The sequence below is a fragment of the Oryx dammah genome, unplaced genomic scaffold, assembly GCF_014754425.2.
Source record: "Oryx dammah isolate SB20612 unplaced genomic scaffold, SCBI_Odam_1.1 HiC_scaffold_23, whole genome shotgun sequence".
Classification (NCBI taxonomy): Eukaryota; Metazoa; Chordata; class Mammalia; order Artiodactyla; family Bovidae; genus Oryx; species Oryx dammah.
The window spans coordinates 52,980,549-53,001,939 of record NW_024070207.1 but is presented as its reverse complement, the minus strand read 5'-3'; the positions used below and the strand labels follow the sequence as shown (position 1 = coordinate 53,001,939).

General features: G+C 41.9%; 1 pseudogene; it reads left to right on the top strand.

Moving 5' to 3' along the window:
* Positions 1 to 871: 871 nt before the first annotated feature.
* The window catches only part of LOC120881569, a 49,303-nt pseudogene continuing 28,783 nt past the window's right edge, over positions 872 to 21,391 (top strand).

Sequence of the window (21,391 nt, the reverse complement as noted above, 5' to 3'; positions counted from 1 at the left end):
GGTCCCAGAGGAAAGAGGAGATGAACCAGTATGCACTGGTGCTGAAGTGGAGTCCTGATGGGACTCAGGGAGGGTACCTGGGTCAGCCCTGTCCCAGGGCATCTCCCCTCCCCAGTGCAGCCCAAGCGTCCGTCCCTGGGCTCCAGAGGCCACCAGAAGACCAGTTACAACCATCTCAGTAGTTCATATTCATCTAAATAATGCTCATTTGCATTTCAATTGTTTTACTGGAATTCAATTGAAGTTGACCTTCCTACCAACTCTGAACCAAAAGGCTGGCTCCCAAAGGAGTGGCATGAATGGGGTTGTTCTTTTCCAGCTTCTGAAGGTAACAACATTTGTGTTTGTTCCTAAGTCTGCTTTTCAGCTTTACCTGAAATTCCAGTGCTCTTCTTTTGGCCATACCTGGAATTCCAACACTCTTCCTCTTTCCTGGCCCCTTATCAATTTCCCTGCCTCTTTATTTTGAATTTCCTGAGTCAAAATGAAACCTCACAGTTGGGAAGACCCTGAGAAGTCATTTTGTTAGTGAGAAACTGAGACTTGCAAAAGCAAAGTGGTTAGCCTGAGAACATTCACCCCAGCCTCACTGCTTCCCTGGACTTGGATGGGAGGATGGTAATTGAGTTTGACCAAATATAATCATGGATGAGACTGCAGCAGTTGGTCATTTTCTTTCCCAGGCAGGTAATCAACTTTGTGTTTTCATGATATGTTCTACACAAGGAATTCTGAGAAGTATGACACTTCTGATTTTTAAAAACAATATGAAATATTAAAAATACACTTTTGTGCATGCCAACCGGCTTTCAAAGATAAGAACCTAGGTGCTGCAACACAGGTGAGTGTGTCCCTCTCTCTGTCCAGAAACATGTTTGTCGCTTTCATGGAGTTCTTTACAGGTGAGTCCGTAAGTGATCGATATTCTGTATGCTTGCTACTTCTTTTTTTTTTTTTTCTCTCAGTATTGTTAGTGAGATGCATCCATGTTTATTGGTATAGAGCCAGGTCGCACATACATTTGCACTAACTTACTGATTCACAGTGTTATATGGCTACATTCTCTCTCCTCTTGATGAATAAGTAAGGTTTTCCCTAGTTTTCAGCTTCCTAGACTCCCTTTCAAGAGGAATAATCACCCTGCACAAATAGAATTGTGTGACTATAACCAGATTGGAGAGGAAGTGTCTGCCTGTTGACGAGAACATGAGGTTTTAAGTTGTTTAGCTTGTGCTTTTCTATACGGAAAATGTAATTGAGCTGAATCCAGAAAGTCACGTGATCTAGGATAATGTTTTATGGGGAAATGTATACATCGATCTCCTTAATTTATTAGAACAGGGCTTCTGCACATAACCTGATCAGTCTGATTTCAAACGCAGAATTTACTTGAAATAAAATTCAATTTGTTGAGCTTCCCCAGTGGCTCAGTGGATAAGAATCCGCCTGCCAATTCTGCCAATGGAGACATGGTTTCAACCCCTGATCTGGGAAGATCCCACATGCTGAGAAGGAACTAAGCCTGTGCACCACAACTACTGAACCTGTGGTTTACAGCCCAGGAGCCAAAACTACTGAAGCCCACTCACCTTAGAGGCTGTGCTCTGCAACAAGAGAAGCCGGCAATGAGAAGCCTGGGCACCGCCGCACCTAGAGACTAGCCCCTGATCTCTGCAACTAGAGAAAACCCATGCAGCACCAAAGACTCATTGCCACCAAAAATAAATTAATTAATTACGCTATTAAAACATTTTAATTTGTTATTAAATGCTCTGAAATGAACACTGACAATTCATTTATGGAGCCTCCCATAAATATTTATACTCTGTGCAGTCCCTGGACCATCTGACTTACTCCACGGACTTTAGCCAACATACATGAGAAGAAATCTCTTGCTCTGCCCCTCCAGTCAAGACCTCTTTCAGGCACAAACCCCACATGCCTTCCAGGGTGACCTGTCATGTCCATACCACACCTTACTCTCACCATGGAAAGCCCACATCCCAGCCCCACTTCCTGCCACCAGATCATGACTTCCTCCGTGGTCTCAGTTCTGTGGTGATGGTGGGGAGTTCTTTGCTCCAAAGCCTTCAGCCCTTCTGGTTGTGCAGATGCTTTGCCAGAGTCTGATTCCAGCAAGGAGGACCTCAGCACCTCTTCCTGATTTATCCCTGTGTTTAAGACACACTTTCATAACCAACATTCAGTGCCCAAGGGAGAGAGCCTGACACTTGACAGAAGCATAATAAATATTTTTGGAATAAATAAAAAATCTGACCAAATCAAGCTATTTCATGTTCACTGGATATGATCAGTAGTTCTTGTTCTTGAAATGTTTTCTCTGGTGTATACAAAAAATGCATATATATTTTTAATGGTTTATAGTTTCCAGTTGTGACCATTAACTCACATCCAAAGAACTAAGATGTTACTCATCAGCCTCTGATCCTCAGGTGCTCTGCAGACACTAGTGACTGTCCTGTCCTTTGTACTTTTTCTTCCCTGAACTGAATTACGAACGAGGCTCTCTGTGGCAAACACCTAGTCTAATTCTTCAGCAGAACTTTGCACAAACTATTGTCATAGGAAAGAAAGAGTAAATATTTGGAGATAGCATTAATTCTGCCAACCTGTATTCAGAGCACACACACACACATACACTCATACAAATATAATATATACCTATGTATATAGTCCTCCTGGATACAGAGATTCACAAATAAGTGAGCAACATAAAGTGTTAGGGGTCTAAAGGAAACAGAAGGTGGATGGGCTTTCCAGTGAAGATGAAGGAGGTGAGTCTTGACTGATAAGGATGACATGGAAGTGTGTGTGAGGAGGGCTTTGTGATCCAAGGGAGAAGGCTGTGCTCTGACTCAGAGGGACAAACACTTGCCTGTGCTTGGATGTGCAGCCAGCATGGCTGAAATTTGAGGTCCAAGAAAATCATAGCAAGAGACAAGGCACATGCGTCTGCAATACAGAGGCCTCGTAGGTGAGCTTGGGAATATGGACCTTTCTCATCGGCAGTGCAGTGAGCAAGTCCAAACTGTGCTTCTAAAAGTTCAGCTCGGCCTGGTTGGCAGAGGGACACCTTGAGGCAAAGTGACAGTCATTCAGAAGAGGAGGTAGTGAAGGGAGACGTGGAGATATGGTCAAGCACTGGGTGGAGACATCTCGTAGGAAGATGGGTGTCTGCAAATGATCTTGGGGACATGAGCAGCTTTGTGAGTTGTCATGCACTTTCTAGTCTCTTCCAGTATGTCCCAGGAGCAGGTGGACCTTTGGGAGAGGGGGTGGACACTTGGGAGATGGGGTGCCCAGCTGGGAGGGGGAATCAGGAAAAGAAATAAGGTGTTGCTGGCACTGTAGTTAATAGGGGCTTATTCAAAACCAAATATATGAAGATTAGTTACATCTAAGTACAGTTTCCAAAGTATCCATTCATTGTGATAAAAAATTTAGACCAATGAGGAGACTCTAACAGCATTTACTAAAACCTGTGCCATGAACAGTAGCTCGGCAGAATGTAATAGATTTTAGATAAAACTTTAAGAAGTGGTTTGTGCTCAGATAAATTTGGGAAGCAGAGATTTGCATGTGAGCTCCATTGCTTCAGTAGTGTCCGACTCTTTTGTGACCCTACTCTTTTTTGTGCGTCCGACTATTTTGTGACTGGAGTGGGTTGCCATTTCCTTCTCCAATGCATGCATGCATGCTAAGTCACTTCAGTCGTGTCCGACTGTGCGACGCTATGGACAGCAGCCCACCAGGCTCCTCTGTCCATGAGATTCTCCAGGCAAGAATACTAGAGTGGGTTGCTGTACCCTTCTCCAGGAGATCTCCCTGACCCCAGGATCGAACCCATGGTTCCTGCGTCTCCTGCATTGCAAGTAGGTTCTTTAGCTACTGAGGCACCCGGGAAGTCCAGAGGTTTACATAAACTCCAATTTATTGTTTTTCTATAGAACTTGGGAGATGGAGAAGTTGAAAGAAGGCTAGCCTGGGAGCTGGGGCCTTGGACGCTGGGAGGGGCTTCCCCGGTGTGGGGACAGCACATCCCAAGGCAGAGAGCCTGTGGATTCCAGGTTTTCTGCATGGTTCCGTGTGTGTGATGTTTCTGGGCCAAGAGTTGAGGATAAAGATGGAGAGAGAGACTGGTCCCAGGTGTGGCAACTCCAACAGGTAGGCAGCTTTGTGTTCTCTCTAGGTCACCTCATCAGAACCCACTTTGACAGTGAGCCTCAGGTAGACCTCTCCAATTCTCACCTCTGTCTATACTCCAGGTTCCTCACTAGCTGCCCCCATGATACCTCCACCTTACAACTGGCTTCCCAACTTGCTCTATGGCTGGTTGTCCTGATCTCATCCACTAAGACAAGAGCTCCTTCTGATTCTCCTCCATCCCTCCCCCCACCATGCGAAATTTACCAACCAGGATCTTCTGACTGGACCTACAAGATGCTCACCCAAAATGTGAACCCTCTTCAGCTCCACTCCCCACCCCCTCTTCCATCAGCACAGCCTCCTGGATGCAGGGGTCCCCCTGCTCTTCCTCCACTGCAGCCACTGGAGTCGCTCTGGAAAAGAGATCCCCATTGTCCCTCTCACTGGGTGGAGTGGTTGGCAATCAGAGTCCTCTTAGCTTGAGTTCAAGAGAAGTGAAGTGTTGGGCAAGTCCTGTTATGAGTCCAGCCACCTCTTGGAGAGTTTTGCTTTGAAACTCCCTCTGTAGGTGATGCAGGGCAGGAGGTGGCAGGCGGTCCTCCTGGTACCCCGGCTCTGCAGCTCTCCTATCAACCCAGGCAGCGGCTGAGCATCTGCATACAGGTAGGGCTGCTGGTGTTGCACTGACTGGAGCTCAGCCCTCATGTCTCTACAGTGTGGGATGCAGGGGCATCAGCTGACAGTGAGGAGGAGGAGCAAGTGGAAGAGGAAGTGGGTCTGGGAATGCCTTATGGAGGCTTGACCAGCCCTTCCTGCTGCCTGGAAGGCTCTGGCTAGAATTTTCACATGGCTGGTGGCTCTGTGACAGTCAGTACTCAGCTTAAGTGTCACCTCCTCAGAGAGGCTCTCCCTGAACTCAGAATCTAAAACAGCCACCGTGACTCTCTCAATCACATCACTCTGTTTTAATTCTTGGAATAGCAAGTGTCACTGTGAGATATTTAGTTGTTAACTTATTTCTATCTCTTGCTAGCGTGTGTGCTCTTCTGTCCCTTACTAGTGACATTGAGGCCTACTGGGCTCTGAGCAGACAGAAAAATCTTCATGCATAAGCCTGAGACATTCTTCTCCCTTCCAGAAAAAGTACAAATGTGCGGTGATGAAATACAGTATAATGCAAAACCCGATTAGATTATATGGACTTGAATAGCCTGGGATTACATCCTTGTGTGTGTATGTGTGTGTGTGTATGTATGATGTGCACGTGTGTCTTTATGTGTGTGTGTGTGTGTGTGTATGCACACACAGGGATGGGAGTGCATCCTGTAGCCTTGGCTTCATCAACAGCTAACGTAAATCCCAAGTGGCCTGTACCCACCTAGGTGAACAGCAGGTCTGAGCCCTCAAGTCACTCGGCACTTACTGAGCTGTGCACCAGCCTCTCCTCCAATGAGATAGAAGCTCAGACACAAGCAGTGAATATTACATAATTCTGAACTAAGCTTATCAAGAAATATATATATGTATATATAAATATATATCTGAAAAAAATACACTAATTGGAAAAGAAATAGGTACCTCAGTGTTCACAGCAACACTATTGACGACAGCCAAGACACAGAAGGAACCCAAGCATTCATCTACAGAAGAATGGGTAAAGAAGATATGGTATGTGTATATATACACAATGAATATTACTCAGCCACAAAATGAAATAATGTCATTTGCAGTAACATGGACGGACTTGAAGGGCATTATGCTTGGTGAAATAAGTAAGAGAAAGATAAGTACTGTTTGATATCACTTATATGTGAACTATAAAAAAATACAACAAGCTAGTGAAGGAAACAACAACAAAAAAGCAGACATGCACACATAGAGAACAAACTAGTAGTTAGCAGTGGGGTAGGGGGAAAAACTTATTATAGAATTAGATGAAATCATATGTGCGAGATCTTTGAAACTGTAAAGCACGATAGAGTTTAAAGGATCTTTCATTCAACAAAACAAATTTTTAAAGAAAGAAACTTTAAAATGGGAAAATGAAGCAAATGGGTACTGCTTGGACTCGATGTCTGATCTGGGTCTCAGAGTTGTCTGACTCTGCAGAAGCTGCTGTCTTGAAGCCTGTCCTGAATCTGAGACAGGCTCCTTTTGTCTTAAGGGGATAGTTTATAATTCCTTTAAAAAATCCTAACCCTTCCAGGGAGAGATTGTAATTATCCAAAAAATTCTTATGTAGTGTTTAAAAATGAACAAAAAAATGTCCATGGTATACACAGTTTAAAATAATCCATGGAAGTGTGTATGTGCTGTGCGTGTGTTTCCTTCTGAATCTCTAGTGATGGTCCTGAGGTCCCATGAGACCTGGGATTGGACCTGTGCACGATTCTCTAAAAGGATGAGATAGGAAGGGACTGTTTATTTAGCCAAGAAGCCAGGACCACTCGTCTTCCCACAGGCAGGAAATACTAAAATAGTGAACAAAGATAAACTCCAGAAAGAAAAGGGATTTCCTCAGTGCTGATCTGGCCCATCTTTTCTGTTGAAGCCCATTCATCAAACTTCCCATCACCTTAGTGGCAAACAGCTTAGTAAATCTGAGGAATCAAACCCAGATTGATGAAAGCTGAGTTATGAATAGATGTTTCAGACAGTTTCGGCTTCTATGTGTAAAAAAAAAAAAAAAGCTCATGTAGGTGAGATAATCTGCTGTTGGGGACCCTGTGATTAGTGATGCTTCTTGTTTATGCCTTGAAAAAAATCAAAGTTCTTTGGGCTTCACACAGGGACCACCAGAGACCCGAGGGGGCTTACGTGATTGAGTGGTGGTCTGCATTTTTTCCTCATTTCTGAAACTCACCTCACTGACCTACCAGTAAATTACAAACCATAGAATATTCTGGGTGGATAGGCAGAGACTGCAGTGTTTTCTTTTTTCGCTTATTTAGGCTGAAGGAGAAAAAATAGACTCCGAAGAGGTCCGGATCTATGAAGAGGATTTAGATGAAGGAGATGGTGCTGAAGGTGACTTGGAGGAAAGCACAAAATTAAAACTCTTCTGCAGGTTGGCCTCCATGGCCTCTAAGCTGAGAGAGTTTATTGGCAACATGATAACCACTGCAGGAAAGGTTGTCTTGAAGATTTTACTGGGTTCATCAAGTGAGAACCTCCAAGTCCTGGGACGCACAGGGAGCGAGCTGGCCAATGATGAAAGCAGGAAACAGTTCTATTACACAGCAACAAAATCGTAACTGTAGCTTTTGTGAAACTGGCCACATGTACAAACCACACACATACACACACAGCTTTTCCCATTCAGTTGTAGGTTTTATGTATTAGATGGTTTCTGTTAACCTCTGTAAAGCAGTCTTCTCCCTTAGTAGTTAGGTGACGTTTTCTACGTGACCAACAGGACCACTGTTCACCTCCCTCAGAGCCTGTAGGTGATCTGTGACAAGGGACCCTTTTCTGTCCCTGTCCAGAGTTACACATGGGCTTTTGGAAGCTTGTCTGTTTACATTGAGTCATTAGGTCTCTTAACTTAACTCTTCAGAATAGTGTTTTTCTTCCCCAGTTAGATGGTAATCTCCCAGCACACACGCCCACGACCTCTCTCTGTTGGCTTCAGGCTGCTCCTTCCATAAATATCTTATCTCCATTTTTGCCCTGTCCCCATTGCCCCATAGCTGCTGCAAAATTATTCCGTCCTGCTTCTGTGAAGTTTCATGAGATGAAGCAACTCTTTTTCCATAGGAGAGTTAAAAGATAGACAAGTGAAGAGTATTTCTCAGGAAATGTAACTCAGGACTTTAATGAGAAGTTATTTCAAAATGCTCCCTGCAAAGTTTTTAAATGCCTATGAAGGAATGATTTCATTTGACCTTTCCACTTTTAGTGATAGAGCAAATCACATTTTGTTGGACAGGACAAAGGTTTAGTGAGGTTTTATCTGCCACAGAATGCAATATTATCATGGACCCTTGTCAACAGACAAGCAAAAATAAATCTTTATTTTAAAAATTTATCACAGATACAGTATTCCTGAAAAACTGGGGGGGAATAGAAAGATGGAAACAGGCAAGTAAACATGCCAAACTCTACTGGTTGGAGAAGCGAATGTTCGTTGATAGGGCTCAAGTGCCACAGGTAAGATTTCTTCATCATCTGATATTTTCCCATATTTACAAATTTCACTTTACATATGACTTTTTTTCACAATACAAATAGCACTAATTCTGATTTCATCAAGAGAGTGTGGTGAATTTTACTACCAGCATTGGAGGAATTCCTCTTTGTCCCCAACAGTGATGGAGGCTGAGCCGTGCGTGATTTCCTCCTCTCAGCATTTCTCACACAAGCACTCCACCCCCCCACTCCCACAGGGATGATGCTGCCCTCTCTGACCTCGTCCGTGTACTTCTTCATGTTCCTGGGCCTATGCACTTGGTGGTCCTGGTGCCGGACCTTCGACCCCTTGCTGTTCAGCTATCTCTGTGTCCTGCTGGCCATCTTCACCTCAGGACACCTGATTGGACTCTATCTGTACCAGTTCCCAGTTCTTCCAGGAAGCCATTCCCCACAACGACTACTACGCCAGGTTAAGAGGCATCGCTGAACATTTGAAGATTCCGTTAAGATAATCCTGGAGCCCTCGGGAGGACCCTACTGGGCCCTGAGCATCTGCTAAGTTTCTCCTGATGCTCACTGGTGGGTCAGCCGGACTTTGGTGGAGATGGGGACACGGTCTCTGCCTGCCACACAGTCTGGAGGGAAGAGGTGTTGCTTCAGGTGGGGGTGCTGCTAGGATGAAGTGGAGGGAAGCTGCTGTTTGCAGGAAAGAGCAAACACATAGTCTTGGTTGAGAAAGGAGACTAGGGAGAATGTTTTACAGCAAAGCATAAGAAAGATATGTCAGAGCATCTGTGGGAGGGAGCTCTCAAGGGCAAACAGAGGACAAACTGAGCGTCCAAAAGAACTGAGTGATCATTAAAATGTGAAAGTAAAAATACATGAATCCATAGTGTGTGTGTGTGTGTGTGTGAGAGAGAGAGAGAGAGGTATTTAATGTGCTTCAGTTGAAGTTGACTATTATCCCAGTCTTTTATAAAAATGAGAATTCAAGGTAAATAACCCAGCATTTGCTTTGACTTTTAAGAAGGAATTCTAGGCCATTCTCGGTTAATGAGGGAAAACTCCTCTTGACAGGATGACACTAGCTAATGAAGGGAAAGGAATGATAGAATTAGAAAACTACCATTTGTCATTTCTTCATGAGATACTTAAATCTGTTCACAAATTGAAACAATGACTTAAAGAGGCTCCTTGGAGGAAGATTGTTTGCAAGGATGACAGAGTGTAAGCTTGCTGATCATTTGCTAATTGCAAAGGGAAAAGCTCCTTCTGGGGTAGTCAGCACCTTGACCAGTTGATCCAAACAAATTTTACTGGAGTGGGGTCCCTTGACCTTTCAGACTTCGAGGCTGGATGCAGTGTGGGGAACGAGGCACAGTATTGTTAAGGCTTTAGACCTAACCTCCAATTTCCAGGAAATATAAGGGGCAGGAATGTGGTTTAATTGACTCCACAGGGAAGCAGTCATTAAATCCAGAATGTAGAATGTAAGGGAAGAGACTTGGTCTCTTCGAAAATCAGCATTCTGAAAAAGAAGTGTGTGTGGAGGGTTTGGGCAAAGACCGTTCTACTTCAAAGGAGAAGCAAGGAAGCCTGCAGATAGATGAGAAGACCAACTCTGGATCACATCCCAGTTAAAGGACAAATCCTTTTGAGATTAAATGGGGAAATTTCAATATTCACTGGTTATTAACTGATAGTACAGACTCCCTGTTAGTTCTCAGGTGCATGGTTGTATGTGGATATCTGGAAAAATGTCATTATTTTAGAAGATACAGGGTGAATTCTTTAGGATACACAAACATGAAAAACAGAGGAGCCAAGACATGGACATACCTACGTGTTTGTTGATGGACGAATGACAAAAGAAAATATAGTATACATATATAAGGAATGTTACTTGGCCATGAAAAAGAAGGAAGTCTTGCTATTTGCAACAACCTGGAATTCCCTGGTGGCTCAGGTGGTAAAGTGTCTGCCTGCAATGCAGGAGACCTGGGTTCGATCCCTGGGTTGGAAAGATCCCCTGGAGGAGGAAACGGTATCCCACTCCAGTACGCACTCCAGTACGCTTGCCTGGAAAATCCCATGGACAGAGGAACCTGGTAGGCTACAGTCCATGGGATCACAAAGAGCTGGGCACAACTGAGTGACTTCATTTTTTTGGATGAACATGGAGGGCATTGTGCTGAGCGAAATAAGTCAGAGAAAAATGAATACTGTATGATCTCACCCCTTAGGTGGAATCTAAACAGAAAGTCAAACCTAAAGAAACAGAGAGTGGAGTGATAGTTGCTAAGCACTGGAGGGTGGGGAGTATAGGCAGAGGTGGAAAAGGTACATAGTTTCAGGTATGAGATTAGTAAATTCTGAGGATCTATCTACAGGGGGCCTGTAGTAGTAGCACTGCATTGTAATAACATTGTACTGACATGTGCTGAGAATAGACCTTAAACCTTCATACCACAAAAAAGAAAAGAAAAAGAGTAGCTATGTGAAGTGATTATTAACTTGAGATGCTATGCATCATTTTACAGTCTATACTTATATCAAATCATCATGCTATCCACTTTAAATATAATTGTACATCAGTAAAGCTGGAGAAACTGAGAAGTCTCTTTAATAATGCAGATTTACATAATATTTATTTTAAGCAGAATTTGATAGATACAAAATTTCAGTGCAGACATTAGTTCTAGGCTGAGTCTTAGTTTCTTCTAGATACATAATTTTTCATTTATTGAACACATACTGTTGCAAGGTTGTTAGTTCCAGACTAAATGAATATTTCAGTTCTATAAGTTTAATTTTTGGTTTTATTGAACTCATAGAGCAAAAAGTTTTGCACTGTTGGACTTTTAGAGGATGATTTAATTGGAAATGTAAGTTGTATACCTTCTATGGGGCTGTGGTCACTCCACATACCCCAGTTTAAGGCTCTTTTCTGCCATCTAGAGACTGATAATAGGAAATACAAAGACCATTCTGAACCACCTTGAAAACATCTCTTCCGTAAAGGATCAGTTAGCAAATATTTTAGATTTTGCAGGCCTATGGTCTCTGTGACAATTCTTCCAAGAAGCCATTTTAGTGCAAAAGCATCCCTGGACAAGATTTTAAGGTTTTGGCTGCTGCTGCTGATGCTAAATCACTTCAGTCATGTCTGACTCTGTGTGATGCCATAGATGGCAGCCCACCAGGCTCCTCTGTCCCTGGGATTCTCCAGGCAAGAATACTGGAATGGGTTGCCATTTCCTTCTCCTATGCATGCATACGTGCTAAGTTGCTTCAGTCATGTCTGACTCTGTGCAACCCTATAGACAGGAGCCCATCAGGCTCTTCTGTCCATAAGATTCTCTAGGCAAGAATAGTGGAGTGGGTTGCCATTTCCTTCTCCCAAGGTTTTGGCTAGGTTCTAGCAAAACATCGTGGACACTGAACTTCGGATTTCAAAATATTTTCACATTTCATGAAATACTATTTTTCTTTTGATTTTTCCCAACCACTTAAAAATGTAAAAACCATTATTAGCTCACTAGTTATAACAGGTGGTAAACCAGAATTTGCCAACCAAGTGTGTAGATAATAGCAGTCCTAATAGTGTAATAACTTCCCATCTTTATCTTTCATAAGGAGGGCCTCAAACTTAAAATTATGGTTGTAAGTTTGTATAGACACTTTGAAGAATATCATATATGAAACAAATCACCAGTCCAGGTTCAATGAATGATACTGGATGCTTGGGGCTGGTGCACTGAGACGACCCAGAGGGATGGTACGGGGAGCGAGGAGGGAGGGGGGTTCAGAATGGGGAACACATGTATACCTGTGGCGGATTCATGTTGATGTATGGCAAAACCAATACAATATTGTAAAGTAATTAGCCTCCAATTAAAATAAATAAATTTATATTAAAAAAAAGAAGTTTAAAAGCTTCATCGCTATACTCTCATAGAGTTGGGTGGTTTATCAGAGAATAGATAGTTTGAGCTAAACAATGCAGTATATATACATTTATATATACACATATATATGTGTGTATACACATATTTGCATGTAAGCTGCCTTGTTGTAGATTCTTCCTCCATTAACTTGGTGAAAACATGACATTGCCTTTTAGCCTTTGAAAGCTTGGAAATTTATATATTTTAAATGATAGCTTTTTCTTAAGGTGTAATTTCAATGCATTGCTATCCAGCAGCTGAGCTGGCAGAAAACAAACTGGAAACAAAGGGGAAGAAAAAGTCATCCTGCGTGGGCGTTTGTCACAAATTTCATAACCACAGAGACTCCAGCCCAAGTATCTAGCTTCGGATGTGGCCGTACTCAAAACAATCCAAGTCGTTTTTGACTTCTTGCAAGCTTTCAAATAGGCTTTCTGGTGAAGATTAGCTTTATTTTTAGAATATATTTAGAATACTTTTAGAAATATTGAATTGATTTGTTTATCATTAGGATGCTTGTTGGTGATTGTTTGGAAAAGTATAAAAAAGAATCAGAACACATGTAAACCCATGGCTGATTCATATCAATGTATGGCAAAAAAAACCCACTACAATATTGTAAAGTAATCAGCCTCCAACTAAAATAAAAAAGAATCAGGAAAAAAAAAATCATAACTCCCAGAAATACTGTTCGTTTTTGGTCTGTATTCTCCCAGTGCTTTTCCTGTGCATAAGTGTGCTTTTTACAAACAGATTTTGAATCGTGATGCTTTACTGTTGCACAGTATGGTGCACAGGCTGTTCTATAATTTGCTCTGTGCAACTTCTGCATCTCTTCGTGTCATGAAATGTTCCTCTAAAGTGTGATTTTCATGGACTGCAAAGCTTTTGATGGTGTTTGACTGTGTAGATGTGTTGTAATGTAGTCAGTCCTTGATTTCTGACCCAGGAGATTTGGATTCTTCATTTTTGCTCTCTTGAGCATCCATGTTACTTATGAACTTAGGAAAAATTCATAATGAGTGGAAGAAGCCCCACGGTCTCTCAGCTGTGTGCGAGCCTCTGCCAGGCTGACTAGTGCTCTGCTCTGTGGGAAGTCATGGAGGTTTCCCTGGTCCTGGGACCACACAATCCTACTCTACAGGTCTGCACACAGGTATTGTGACCCGAAATCCGGCACCTGTGTGCAGCACACCTCTGTGGGCTCATGTTTCTCTGAGATGACATCTTCTTTCCACCCCAGGGTCCCAAGAGATCATATAATTCCTTCCAACTCCACTCACAACTGGGTGGAGTTCCTCAAAGGTTCTAGCCAGGGAAGCCTGTGGAGTAGGTGGGCAGGGACCAGTAGTGGACAGGGAGGACAGCAGACTGGGAGGACATAGAGAAGGGGCAGGGAGGAGGGTTGCCCAGAGAAAAGTTAGTGATCCCCACCTGTTTGTGCACAGAGCTGTCCAGATTCTCCAAAACAAAGATCAGGGCTGTTTTCTGATTGTTATGAGCTTACCTATGGGAAGGTTGGGCTTCCCTGGTGGCTCAAGTGGTGAATCTGCCTGCATTGTAGGAGACCAGGGTTCAATCCCTGGGTTGGGAAGATCCATTGGAGAAGGAAATGGCTACCCACTTCAGTATTCCTGCCTGGAGAATCCCAGAGACAGAGGAGCCTGGCGGGCTACTAAGTCCATAGGGCCACAAACAGTAGGACATTACTGGAGCAAGTAACACATGGAAAGGTTAAGGCAGAATGAGAGTAGGATATGAGACACTGGGGTATATGGTTCACATGGTTATAAACCATAAAAATTCAGTGCCCCCTCTTGTGAAGTTGATCCAGCAAAATAAAGCTTTAAAGCTAATCCACATAACTTGCAAAAGACAGATAACAAACATACCACTCAGCACAGTTTGTTTAATGGAATAGAGCCCAGTTCCAACATATTCTGGCTGGTCTCCCTAAGGAAAATGGCAGACTAAACAAAATTTGGCTCAGTTAATCCCAAGTATGGGACCTTCCAAAGGTTCTGTGTTTCCTTGGGAATTTCTGTAGACAACAAACACCTTACACTTTGAAGGCCAGGAGGCAAGGGTCAGGGTTCAGAGTCCTCACCTGGGTTCCTCTCTGTGATAAAGCCACCAGTCCCAGCCAGTTTGTGTCCTGTGGGTTTTCTGCACCAAAAGCGTGGAATGTGCTCTGAGTGGAGGACAAGACCGAAGTAGGTGGACCTGACTTGCTCTGTGGTGTCCTTGAACGTGAGCTGAAATGTGTTGAATGCAATAAACAAACATCTACTCGCTGGTGACTTTACAAAAAGCCAATTTTAATAGTGTCACTTCACTGTTGACTGTTTCCTTGCAAAGCTGACAATGCAGGTAATTCTGAGGTGAACTTATGTATAAACAGTCTTGGACAAAGGCGAGGTAGGGGGGCGGTCCTTGTTTTCTCACCAAAATTATCTGGACAATCCCAGCGAACATTCTGACGTGGCCCAGGTGGAGGGCTTGGCAGGGGAATCAGTGTCTACTGTTTTCGTAATCATGACAGAGAATGATAGAACCTGTAGGTTTTATTCTTCGTGTGTTAGGAACATTTGTGCACAGTGAACACTCATATGAGGATGCCTGAATAGCTCCCAAAGTCGCGTCTCATCATCTCTGACCGACTGTCATTCCAACCGCTGCACTTTCTCTGCGACAGTCACAGTCACTTCCTCGACACTGCAAGGGTTGGACTTCTTTGCTCAAATTCATTTTGTTGCTTTGCTTCTTTTTTTTCCACCTTAGATCCTGCAATTTGAAAATGAATGAAAATTGTGGGAAGGAATGAGAGAGATTTTCAGACCGTTCCCTGTAGAGGCAGCATTCTCTATTAATAAATACACAACTTGTCCCATGTCACCCTTTCTATGTCCTGTTTCAACAAATCACAATAAGAAAATGCATTTTGTTTAGTGAAGGAAAAGCATGTTTATTCCAGTGTTAAAAACCATATAAGAAAGAAAAGCCAAAGCCTCAAACTTCAACAATATTTAACCATTCTGTAACAAATGACAAAAATGAAAAAAAAACATGAAAAGTACAGTATTATTTATTATATTTATCCTATTCTTATACTAGTCATTAAAATGTCAGTAATGTGTCAAGTCATAATGGCCCCGATGCTGTGTCTTTTTCTTCTAGTTTGGAGAAGCCAGTGGGCTCCTAGAAAGTGACACAATGCACTCACTCTTGTGTTGTGTCTGGTGCTGTTAGCTTTGCAGGTGGTTGTCTAATGTGGCTTGTTCTAGTGCGTTTGCAGCCTCACCTGGGACAGCCATGGTGCTGCCCCCTCATCAGAGCCATCTGAGCCTAGCACAGAAACAGCACAGAAAGATGAAATTGTTCTTAATGGAGGCAGGTTGGTGAGAACTTCATCCGAAAGCAGTCCAGAATGAGGAAAATTAATGTCAAGCAGGTCATTTTCATGCTGAGGAATGTAAATGAACCTGTGGTTAACACTTCCCCTTTTTGTTAAGGGTGTCACCACCAGGTAGCCAATGGTTTAGTTTGTCCAGTAGGTAGGTGACATAACAGCAACCAAACTCTTGTTTCTTTCTGGATTAAGTGACCAATCTCAGATCCACTTCATTTGTGCTCATCTAAAAGGCAAAAACTGGGAACCAAGAGAAACAAATTGATTTTCCACAGATAAATGGAAATACCTGACCCCCAAGTGCATTCAGGGAATCTCCACAACCTGATGGTCACCTGGGGCCATGAGTGGGTGTGATGTTGACTCAAGATCCTTGGGAAAGGGGGTCCCTGGGTGGGGGGTCACCCTGCCACCCAGATGACACCTGGCATCATGTATAAAGCAGCCACTGCCCCTGACCAGGCAGACAAGTCTCTGCACTGGACATCTGTCCAACCTGAACCTGAAACCTCCTAGCCTGGGCTTCTGGAAGTGCAGCCTTGACCAGCTGTGTCTTGCCTTTGCTCTTGAGCATGCCTCTCAAGAAAGGTCTTCTTCCAGTGTCCAGGAAGACCCACCCTGTCCTGTGATATGGTGTCCTAGCTGACCTGGAGGGCAGTCTTGCTCTGGAGCCACCATTTCCACAGAGCAGCTCACCTGCATGGGTCACCTCAAGTCAGAACCTTTCTGCCCAAGTTCTGTCCCTGCTCTCAAAGATAAAGTGTGGTCCACTGAACCTCGCCAGATGAAAAGATGACTCGTTTTACATTTAATCTTTCAAAATATGAAGAGGAATAGAGATTAGGCAGAGTTGGCAGTTATTTTTTTTCTACATTTTGCTCCAAATGATTAGTATTAATGAACATATTACAAACTATGCCTGGATGGTACATTTAAGTGCTTTCACCTTTAAAAATTAATAGCAAATTAATGATGGCAAAATTTCTCGTGGTGGGAAGATGGACTAATCCTTCAAGTTAAGATAACAGCTGACGAAAAATTAAAGTGATCTTTTGAGAAAGGGCATTTTGGAACAAAACAATTATTTTGCTATCAAACGTTTTGTTGGAAAGTGTGACCATCTTGTTTATTAGAGCTAAGATTCTCGTTCATGGACTGGATTTTAATTCAATGTAGTAACACCTCATTAATTTTTTAGACTGTAGATAAGCCAACTTGGCTGACTTGCAAAGTATTTCGAGGATAAATATACAGAAGGATGTTGCCTCATAACTGCTTGGCATTCTGAAGTTCAGAATGTTATTTATGCAGTAACTGTGGCTGCTATTGTCTTAATTTTTTTCTTTTTTCTTTTTCCAAACTTTAAACTTTTTATTTTGTGTTGGAGTATAGCTGATTAACAATGTTGTGGTAGTTTCAGGTGAGCAGCTGAGGAAATCAGCCATGTATCCATTCTTACCCAAACCCCCTCCAATCCAGGCTGCCACGTAACATTGAGCAGAGTTCATGTTCTGTACTGTAGGTCCCTGTTAGTTATCCATTTTAAATATAGAAATATGTTCATTTTAGTTCTAAACAAACTGACCCAGAAGTAAGAGATTAGCTCTGAAATTGCGAACTGAGAGGCTTTGATTTTTCTCTTCAGAGTTTCTCTGAAGAATCTATTTTTCGTGAGAAAACTTAACAATGGTTTTCATAAACTTGCTAGTTATTCATTTTTGGTGGAAGTAATATAATTGTTTTTCTTAACAGCTTTCTTAATGTATAATTGACATGAAATAAACTGAATAATTTAAAGCTTACAGTTTGATTAGTTTTGACATAATCATACCTGTGAAACCATCACCATAATTAAGGGAATGAATATACCCATCTGTCCCAAGGGCTCCATCCCTTTTGTAATCTCTCTCCTGTCTTCATCTTCCTTCATCCCATCCCCAGGTAACCTCTGATGGCTCTCCCTAACTTGATTAGAATATATTTTCTAGGACTTTCTATAAATGAAATCATGTAGTATGTAATTTTAATGTTATTGTTGCTATTATTGTTGTTATTATTAATATTATTATTATCCTGCATGGGGGCAGGAGGCAGGTCTCATTTTGCACTGTGAGAGTTCATTTCTTTTTCATTCTCTCTTAGTATAGTCAATCTTTTTAAATTTGGGCATTCTGATTGTTGTGTAGAGGCAATTCATTGCAGTTTTAAATTAATGCATTTCCCTAATGTCTAATGAGGCTGAGGATCTTTTTCATGAGCTGATTTTACATACATTCATATATCTTTCTGATGAAGTGTCTGTTAAAATATTTTACCCATTTTTATTTGTTTTTTAATATTTATTTTTAATTCAGGGGAATTTCTTTACAATGTTGTGTTGACTTCTGCTGTATGACAGTGAGAATCAGCCATAATTATACATATGTCAATTCCTTCTTGAGCCTCCCTCACCTACCCCCATTCCACCCCTCTAGGTCATCACAGAGTGCCAAGCTGGGCCCCATGCGGGTTTTTTTAATATAAATTTATTTATTTTAATTGGAGGCTAATTACTTTACAATATTGTATTGGTTTTGCCATACATCAACATGAATCCGCCACAGGTATACACGTGTTCCCCATCCTGAACCCCCCTCCCTCCTCCCTCTGGGTCGTCTCAGTGCACCAGCCCCAAGCATCCAGTATCATAGGGACTTCTCACCAGCTATCTATTTTACACATGCATGCACACTAAGTCACTTCAGTCATGTCCAACACTTTGCAACCTTATGGACTGTATGTCAATGCTACTTTCTCTTCATCACACTCTCTTCAGATTGTATAAATCTTTCACTTTTTACCCATTTTTAGAAATCATGTTAACTTTGTTTTCTTACAGTTGAGTTCTGACACAAATCATTTATCAGGTATATGTTTCTGCAAATATTTCTCCAGTCTGCGGGTTATCATACTTTTACTAGTGTCTTTGCAAGAGCAGAGTTTTTAGTTTTGATGAAATATACTTCATAGCTGTTCTTCCGTGAATCATGCTTTTAGTGTGGTAGTTAAGAAATATTTGCCAAGCCCAAATTCACAAACGTGAATTTCCTCTATATCTTCTTCTCAGATTTTGTTTTGCCTTTGATGTTAAGTAGTACAGAATTATTTATTGAATTGACTGTGTTTTCTTTTGCATTTGTTGAAAATCGTGACTGTGATTGTGTGGTTGGGTTTACATATAGATTATTCTGTACAATTTGTCTCTTCATCTTTATGTGCTGCTGCTGCTGCTAAGTCACTTCAGTCTTGTCCAACTCTGTGCGTCCCCATAGATGGCAGTCCGCCAGGCTCCCCCATCCCTGGGATTCTCCAGGCAAGAACACTGGAATGGGTTGCTATTTCCTTCTCCAATGCATGAAAGGGAAAAGTGAAAGTGAAGTCGCTCAGTCGTGTCCGACTCTTAGCGACCCCATGGACTGCAGCCTACCAGGCTCCTCCATCCATGGGATTTTCCAGGCAAGAGTACTGGAGTGGGTTGCCATTGCCTTTTCCTCATCTTTATGTGACTGTCTTAATTACTTGTAGCTTAATAATGTCTTAAATTAAGCAGTGTCAGACTTTCTTTTTTCTTTTTTTAAATTTTAATTTGAAGTTGTTTAAGCTATTCTAAGTCCTTTATGTTTCCATATGAATTTTACATCAACCTGTCAATGTCTATAGCAAAGCCTATTGGGATTGAATTTGTATGACAAAAGAGTTGGTGTCGATTTTTTTTTTTTAATTTTTCCTTAAGAAGCACTCACTCATGAAACTATGTGAGTCTTAAATTTTCTTTATGGGAAGGTATTTAAGCACAGATTCAATTTCTCTAATAATTATAAGATTCTCAGATTATTTCTTCTTGAATGAGTTTTAGTAATTTGTGTCTTTCAAGGAATTTGCCTTTGCATGTAAGATGTCAAATTTATTAGCATAAAGTTGTTAATAATGTTTAGTTTATTTTCTTTTCAATATTTGTAGAATCAGTAATGATGTTATTTAATTTATTGCAGAGAATAACTATTTAATTTATTCAGAGAATTTGTACCATCTTTTTTCGTTTTCAGTCCACATGTCCACATTTCCATTTATTAAACTTTTCTTCCACATAAAATAATTTTTCACATTTTTTTGTAGTGCAAACCTTCTGGTGATAGATAGTTTTGCTGGGTATAGAATTCTAGGGTAACAGCTTTTATTTCGCTACTTTAAAGATGTTCTCTCACTGTCTTCTCACTTGCGTGTGTCTGACAATAAACCTGAAGTTCTTATTATTGTTACTTTATATATTAATATTTATGGAAAATTGCTCTCACCTTCCTAATAACTGCTTCAGTTTCAGTTCAGTTCGGTTGCTCAGTCGTGTCCAATTCTTTGCAACCCCATGAATCGCAGCACGCCAGACCTCCCTGTCCATCACCAACTCCCGGAGTTCACTCAAACTTATGTCCATCTAGTCGGTGATGCCATCCAGCCATCTCATCCTCTGTCATCCCCTTTTCCTCCTGCCCCCAATCCCTCCCAGCATCAGAGTCTTTTCCAATGAGCCAACTCTTCGCATGAGGTAGCCAAAGTATTGGAGTTTCAGCTTTAGCATCATTCCTTCCAAAGAACACCCAGGGCTGATCACCTTTAGAATGGACTGGTTGGATCTCCTTGCAGTCCAAGGGACTCTCAAGAGTCTCCTCCAACACCACAGTTCAAAAGCATCAGTTCTTTGGTGCTCAGCTTTCTTCACATTCCAACTCTCACATCCATACATGACCACTGGAAGAACCATAGCCTTGACTAGATGGACCTTTGTCGGCAAAGTAATTTGCACTCATCTCATGCGCTAGTAAAGTAATGCTCAAAATTCTCCAAGTCAGGCTTCAGCAATACGTGAACTGTGAACTTCCAGATGTTCAAGCTGGTTTTAGAAAAGGCAGAGGAACCAGAGTTCAAATTGCCAACATCCACTGGCTCATCTAAAAAGCAAGAGAGTTCCAGAAAAAAACAGCTATTTCTGGTTTATTGACTATGCCAAAGCTTTTGACTGTATGGATCACAATAAACTGTAGAAAATTCTGAAAGAGATGGGAATACCAGACCACCTGACCAGCCTCTTGAGAAATCTGTATGCAGGTCAGGAAACAACAGTTAGAACTGGACATGGAACAACAGATTGGTTCCAAATAGGAAAAGGAGTACGTCAAGGCTGTATATTGTCACCCTGCTTATTTAACTTCTCTGCAGAATACATCATGAGAAACGCTGGACTGGGAGAAACGCTGGACTGGAAAAACACAAGCTGGAATCAAGATTGCCGGGAGAAATAGCAATAACCTCAGATATGCAGATGACACCACCCTTATGGTAGAAAGTGAAGAAAAACTAAAGAGCCCCTTGATGAAAGTGAAAGAGGAGAGTGAAAAAGTTGGCTTAAAGCTCAACACTCAGAAAACAATTATCATGGCACCCAGTCCCATCACTTCATGGCAAATAGATGGGGAAACAGTGGAAACAATGGCTGACTATATTTTGGGGGTTCCAAAATCACTGCAGATGGTGATTGCAACCATGAAATTAAAAGATGCTTACTCCTTGGAAGGAAAATTATGACCAACCTAGACAGCATATTAAAAAGCAGAGATATTACTTTGCCAAAAAAGGTCTGTCTAGTCAAAGCTATGGTTTTTCCAGTAGTCATGTATGGACGTGAGAGTTGGACTATAAAGAA